The sequence below is a fragment of the Chiloscyllium plagiosum genome, chromosome 5 (assembly GCF_004010195.1).
Source record: "Chiloscyllium plagiosum isolate BGI_BamShark_2017 chromosome 5, ASM401019v2, whole genome shotgun sequence".
NCBI classification, from domain to species: Eukaryota; Metazoa; Chordata; class Chondrichthyes; order Orectolobiformes; family Hemiscylliidae; genus Chiloscyllium; species Chiloscyllium plagiosum.
This window is the reverse complement of record NC_057714.1, coordinates 36,176,980-36,184,932: the sequence shown is the minus strand read 5'-3', so window position 1 is coordinate 36,184,932 and position 7,953 is coordinate 36,176,980.

Here is a 7,953-nt window from a genome sequence, read left to right as displayed (position 1 = left end):
GTTACATATTCATTAGCACCTTATCTGATTCTATAGAAATATTTTTTTGACATTACCCACTTGGATAACTTTGATTACAAACAGTGATTTGCAATTTTATGGTGACTTAGACATCCTCAGGATCTCCTAAAACACTTTAAAGCAATGAAAATGTTTTGAAATAGTCACTACAATCTAGTAAATGTCTGCAAGTTGGCCACCACAGCAAGCCATCAAAAATATATATAGTTATGATTACAATCTGTTCTTGTGCTTGTTTGTTGGAAAGCTAAATATTGTCCTAGATGAAGTATGACATCCTTCTTACTCAGATTCCTCTTTGCAATTCTGCTAGATGATCATCTACATTCTCCTTGGTAAGCAGACAGCGCCTCAGTTTATCATACCGGAAATACAATGTCTCCAACGATGTAGTACTCCACCAGTACTTAACTGGTATGTCTGTCTATATTTTGTCCTAAAGCCTCTGGAGCAAGATCTGAATCTAACTTTGTGACACAAGAAGAGAATGCTTCAATATGAAATGGTTACTGTTTCAATACTGTATTGATGCTTTTTTTATATAAGAAAAAACCTGCAATCTAGCGCACAAAATCCATTTGATTTTTACTTTATTTGCTTGTCTTTGCAATTTGAGGCAGCATACAAATTATTGGTAGTTTGCTTTTCTGTTGGCATCAGAGGGTATGCAATGTTGCATGCCCATGAGTCCACCACCCACCTATTAAAATAACATTTGGAATGTATCTGTGATGCTTCAGGTGTTAGACATTCAAATCTCTGATTGAGTTTCTCTTTTGACAAATTTTAACATCAAGATCTAAACAAGTTTTTAAAACATTTTAACTCTTGTTATTGCTATGCCTTCCTGAAGTCAGTTATATCTCAGAAATGCTTTTAGCGATTATACCAAATTGTCATTGCTGCCTTCATAAAATCTAGTAATTCCAATGTGAATAATGTAATAGTTCTGCTAGAATTCTAATCCCAATGCATTAAAGCAATATGTATTAAACCCCTTCGTTTTTGCTAATTTGGGAATTCAATTTTTAGTAGTTGCTACGTTAACAGAATCTTGCTGAGGTTTGATTAAAATTACCATCATTAGTAAGGGTTCATAACTGCCCATAATTCCTGTCTGTGATTCTGTTAAGACTTTCCATTATTTAGACGCATAAACACAATTTCAGGTGAATTGCAAGCGTGCAGTTAAATTCAAACAAATTTTGTCTTTGCTGTGTTGCCACACCATTGGCTTAATCTGCAACGCCACTAAATTCATCAGATGCTATGAACTAAGCTTGTCACAAAATTTATCACAGCTGCTGAGGGGTGCTTACATTGATTAGTGCAATTACTGCCAAATGACCTAGCACTAATTAACTTTTGTTTCATTACTTTTCCTTTTCGTTGTTTCTGTACCTGATTTGTCATTGGATTTATCCTTTCTAATTTACAATTCTTTCAGTCCTTTTTCTATTAATTTGTAATCTGCTGATCTGTTAAAATACTGTTACTTTTCATGTTTTACATGAACACCGGTCCCTTAAGGTACCAGGACAGGTGGATTAAATAGTTAAGCCATTTTATATACTTGCCCTTATTAGTCAAGGCATAGAGTTTAAGAGCAGGGAGGGAGATTGTGCTGGAACTGTATAAAATGTTGGTTGGGCCATAGCTGGAATATTGTGTACAGTTCTGGAATCCACATTATAGGAGGGATGTGATAGCACTGGAGAAAGTGCAAAGGAGATTTACCAGGATGTTGCCTGCATTGAAGAGTTTGTTATAAAGAGAAATTGACAGACTGGGGTAATTTTCTTTAGACCAGAGGAGATTGAGAGAGGACATGATAGAAATGTATAAAATTGAGGGACATAGGGTAGACAAGAAGCAACTTTTCCTTTTGGTTGAGAGATCAATGATCGGGGACAAAGGTTTAGGGTAAAGAACAGAAGATGTGAGGGGAAAAAAATTAGAGGAGATGTGAGGGGAAAGCTTTTTCACCCAATGGGTGGTGGATGTCTGGACTCCTGATTATAAGGGTGGTAGATGCAGAATCCCTCAAAACATTTCAGACATATTTAGACAAACACGTGCAATGCCGAGGCATACAAATCTGTGGGCCAAGTGCTGGAAAATGGGGTTAGAGTAGTTAAGTTGCACAAAGAAAGGACCTTTGGTCCATACTTCTTCCTGTGCTGTTGATCTCTATGGCTCTATGACTTATTGTAACATTAATCAGCTTGAATTTTTAGCAACTTGCCCTACAAAAAATTAAAAGCCTGATTATAAAAGGGCAGCTCTGGCTTTCAGCAGACTACATGTAAAACATCTGCCAAAACAAATTATTGGATATTCATTTTGCCTTAATGACAAACATGCCATAGTAATCTCCTGAAAATGATATACAGACCCTTATTCTTCCCCTACCTCAGTGGAAAAACAGCTAAATTAGTGTTTCCTAGGATAAGGGGAGATGGTGGTGTAGTGGTATTGTCACCTAGATAATAATTGAGAGACTGAGGTTAATACTTTGAGGGCATTGGTTCAAATCATACTACAACAATTGGTAAAACTTAGCTTTCTTGGCAGTCTGATTGTGAGGATTAGGCATTCTCACTACCATGGCCTGGTTTTGATTCTCCATCAGGGAATTAAAGATTTAATATTGAGGGAAACAAGTAAGCAGACATAGAATTGAGGCTATGATCATTAAAAGTACACTGTTAGGCTCCTGGGGTAAAATGGCTCTTCCTGCTTTGAATACATTGGATCTCACAATGAGCCACATTGTGAAAAATTTGCAAAGAGAAGCAAAGGTACTGAATTTCCTTACCTGGAGTAGAACTTGAGTCAGTGCCAACAGCTTCTCTGGTTGTATCATGAATATTGGCAATGTGCTAACGAGTGAGGGAACTAGCATAAAGGTATAACCTACTTGATCACATCAGCATTGTAAATGTGACTGTGCATGTATGCTATTAATAAAATTGCTTACTGCATAGACCTGGAAAGATGTGGGGGTGCTGGTGTTGGACTTGTGTGATGTTTTGACTTTGTCCACCCGAGACAGAGTTATAGCCCAACAGGTTTATTTGAAACTGCGAGTCGTCCCCACCCCGCCCAATGCCCCTTCCTCTGGCAGCTAGTGAGAGCCTGAGGATGGAACCGGGCTCTGAAAGCTTGTGGTTTCAAATAAACCTCTTGGACTACAACCAGGTGTTGTCTGATTTTCGACTTAGACCTCTAAAGACAAGTATCATCTCGGTGAGGACAAGTTCACCTACATTCTTGCTAATAGCACAAAGAATATATTTAACAATGGAGAATTTGGCATCCATGAAATGCTTACAATCGTTTTATTCAAACTTGCAAAGTGCCAGAGGGAAGTGAGAGTTGCTGCTCTTGACTGCGAAACAGCATAAAAATAACTAACACCTCCAAAATTACTCAGTAAAACGGGTCAATGGCGAACCACAGTAGTTAGGCATGCCACGTACAAAGAAAAGTAGCCGTGGGTATTAAAGGTCACAGGTCAGAACTTTAATGCAATCATTTTTATAACTAATTTTTATTTTTTTCTAGATAAAGATGTTGGCATTACTTTGGGAACATTATACTTTTGTCATTTTCTCCTTATCCTGAGGGGGAAAAAAAACTGTTATTAAAGAAAGATGTAATTGTCTTTGTCTTTCCACAATATGAATTCCACATTAAAAATGCAGCAAGTGGAAAAATGAAGATTTTTCAATAGTTTTTAAGTTAAATCATCCTGATCATATGAGTTTATCAGTGTATTGGGAAGTGAAAGATCTTTTTTTTTGACTCTTTGTAGTCTATTCCACCTAACTAATTCACAGCTTTGTTTATCATGAGTTATGAAGTTGGCCTTAGATACATTTAATTCTTGACAAAACAGCATCCTTTCACAGGCATGTCTTAAAATACTAAATTATAGACACTTGACCTACACTATTCAGCCCACTAACTAGTCAGAAAATATGAAGGAGTCATTCTCAGTGAGTAAAGAATAGCTAAAGCAGTCTCCAATGGAAAGTCGTGAGGTAATTAGTGAGTAACTGATAAGTAAATAACTGATTTTTCATTCATATCAAAATGAAAACTTAAATTTATTTTAGTGAAAGTATCTAATTATAAATAGGAAAGGTGGCAGTGTGTTTTATTACCCTGAATTGTGGATCCTGGGTCATGTTACATGATGTTCTAGTTATTTCTTTATGTCAACCACATGCAGGAAGTGGTGTAAACTGGAGCTTGAATGCTGTTTGCGGTGCTCTTTGCCTTTCCTTTCTCATTTAGCCTCTGAACTTTGCATATTTGGCTGGTTTGTGTGTCATATGCACCCTTTGTTCTTCATCTTACCCCCTGTATCTTTTTGTCATTGGAGGAATTATGGCTTCAGTTGTTCTACCATTCTTTCTCCCCCCACCCCCCCCCCCATTGGGAAGTCCATTGACTTTCTGAAACAGATGTGTCTAGGTTCAAAGATTCACCACCATGTATGTAGGTTAGGTACTTGAAATAAAAATACACTGCTTTGTTCCTTTGTATGAATTCCATTCCTTCCAAATTCAGGGCTGTTTGTAATGTACCTTTGTCTAACTCCTTTATTGAAACAACCCGTCGGAATTCCGACAAATAATAAAAGAAGAGTACTGCAGATAATAGAGATCTGAAATTCAAACCAAGTGCTGGAGAAAGGAGATCTGGCAACATATGTGGAAAGAGAAACAGAGTTAGAGTTTCAAGTTGAATATAACTTCTTCAAAGCTATAAATAATTATCAGAGTCAGCTCATTGGAAAAGCAAAGTACTAGGCTCCTGTTCCAGAAGATAGAAAGGGTAAACAGAAAAGTTTTTGAATCTTAACCTCAACTTTTCTAATGATAACCATTGAGTAATTTTCCCTAAAAAGACAAGATATTGGGGACCAACTTAAACGAAAGAACAAGGCTCCAGAGGTTGAGGGAGGAAATTCTAGAACATGTGCCCTAAGCAGCTGAAAGCATATCTGCCCAAGGTGGAGAGTTGAAAACTGAAGAGCCACAAGAAACCAGAACTGGAAAAGTGCAGAAATCTTGGAGTGGATTGGAAAATCTGAATGAGAACTTTTAAGATGGAGATGTTGTCAACCTGGGAGCAAATGCAGGTCAGTGAACACAAGGGCAATGAATGAATTTGACTTCTAATGACTCTATTGCACATATCCCAAGTCCAAGTTTATGTTGTGCAGAGGATGGGAGGCTTATGTTCATATAGTGACTTTCACAATCTCTGGAAACTGAAAGTCCTTTACAGCTGTTAAAGTACTTTTTGAAGCGCAGTCACATTGTGGGAAACAATCACGACCCGATAATCCATATTTGTAATCTAGCATGAAGGATAACTCCCCTGCTCTCCAAAGGAGTGCTATGGGATCTTTTACATCTGCTGGAGGATATAGTGGGACTTAAATGCACCTCCTGCAATCCCTCAGTACTACTCTCAAACAGTAGCCTAAACTTTTTATTTGTTCTGAAATGCAGCAAGGGGGTTTGAGTCAACAACATTATCTGGAAAGCTGTGGATGATGATTTGAACAACAAATGCGCTGAGGCAGTGGCTGATTTAAATGATATTTTACAAGTAGAGATAGGTGATCTTGGTGATGGTTTGCATAGAAGCTCATCATGGTGTCATTTTCTGGTTTGTTGATTTCTGTATTCAGAATGATTGATCCTGCGCCAACTTGTGGAGTAAAGCATTTCAAAGATCTTCTAGCATCTAACTGAAGAAATTTCTCTTTAAGTGACTCATGAATAACGACACCCAAGGTTCCTAACCTCTCACCATGTAAGGACTGTTTTGCTTTTGCTTTTCTCTTCCAAAATAAATAATTCCACACTTATATTCTGTTCGAGCTGGAAGTTTTTGTTGCAAACGTTTCGTCCCCTGTCTAGGTGACATCCTCAGTGCTTGGGAGCCTCCTGTGAAGCGCTTCGGTGGTGTTTCCTCCGGCATTTATAATGGCCTGTCCCTGCCGCTTCCGGTTGTCAGTTTCTGCTGTCTGCTGTAGTGGCCGGTATATTGGATCCAGGTCTATGTGTTTGTTGATGGAGTTTGTGGATGAGTGCCATGCTTCTAGGAATTCCCTGGCTGTTCTTTGTTTGGCTTGCCCTATAATGGTAGTGTTGTCCCAGTCAAATTCATGTTGCTTGTCGCAGTAGTCTGGCTGTCAGTTCAGAGATATTCTTAATGTATGGTAGTGTGGCTAGTCCTTTGGGTTGCGGCATGTCCTCGTTCCGTTGTCTTTCCCTTAGGCATCTGTTGATGAAATTGCGAGGATATCTGTTTTTGGCGAATACCTTGTGTTGGTGTTCCTCTTCCTCTTTTTGCAGTTCTGGTGTGCTGCAGTGTGTTGTGGCCCTTTTGAATAGTGTCTTGATGCTATACATTTGTGTGTATTGGGTTGGTTGCTTTCATACAAATCTTCTCACAAACTTTGAACTTATAATATATCACTTGCATTTCACTAATCATCACTATCGACGTCCTGGGGATATCATCAGATACTGAAGACTTCCATGCCTAAATACAGCAAGACCTGAACACTATCCAGGCTTGGGCTCAAAAGTGTCAAGTAGCATTCACTTGACCCAAATGCCAGGTAATGACTATAATCAATAAGAAGCAATCTAACCATCATTTATTGACATTCAGTGTTGTTACCATCACTGAATCTTCTACTATAAATATCTCTTTCCATTGACCAGAAACTGAATAGGACCAGCCATATAAATGTAGTGGCTATAAGAGTAAGTCAGAGGCCAGGAATCATGCAGTGACTATCTTACCTCCTGACTTTCCAAAGTCTGTACACCATCTACTTGGCAGAAATCAGGAGTGAGAGTGTATACTCCCCACTAGCCTGGACAACTCCATCTCCAACAAAACTTAAAAAGTTTGACCAAATCAAGGGCAAAGTAGACTGGTTGATTGGCAACACATTGACAAACATTCCCTCCTCCACCACTCAGCAGCAACAATGTACCAGCTATAAGATGCATTGAAGAAATTCACCAATGCTCCTTTGACAACATCCTTCAAACATCTAGAAGGCCAAGGGCAGTAGATACATGGGAATGTCATCATCTGCATGTAACCCTCCAAGCCAATCACCATGCGGACTTGGAAATATATCACTGTTCCTTCAGTGACACAGGTTCAAATCCAAGAATTCCCTCCCTAACAACATAGTGAGTCAACCTATAATGCAAGAAGGCAGCTCATCACCACCATCTCAAGGACATCTAGCAACAAGCAATAAATACCAGTTGAAACTTTATTGCTGGAACAGCACAGCAGGTCAGGCAGCATCCAGGGAACAGGAGTCTCAAGTTTCCTGAAGAAGGGCCTGTGCCCGAAACGTCGAATCTCCTGTTCCCTGGATGCTGCCTGACCTGCTGTGCTGTTCCAGCAATAAAGTTTCAACTTTGATCTCCAGCATCTGCAGATCTCACTTTCTCCTCGAAGATTTCAACCTACTGCGAATCCTCTTACAAGGATGCCTTCCTTGAAGAAGCTCTCTGCCTCTCTCTACAAAGATTTCAGTGAGGTCATCTCCTCTGCACAGAAGACCTCTCAGCCTCCATCCTACCCCGACCTATCACCCTCACCTTGACCTCTTTCCACCTATCACATTTCCAACGCCCCTCCCCCAAGTCCCTCCTCCCTACCTTTTATCTTCTCCTGCTGAACACTCCCTGCTCATTCCTGAAGAAGGGCCTGTGCCCGAAACGTCGAATCTCCTGTTCCCTGGATGCTGCCTGACCTGCTGTGCTGTTCCAGCAATAAAGTTTCAACTTTGATCTCCAGCATCTGCAGACCTCACTTTCTCCAGCAATAAATACCAGCCCAGCAAGTCTTGTCCACATCCCATGAGTAAATTTT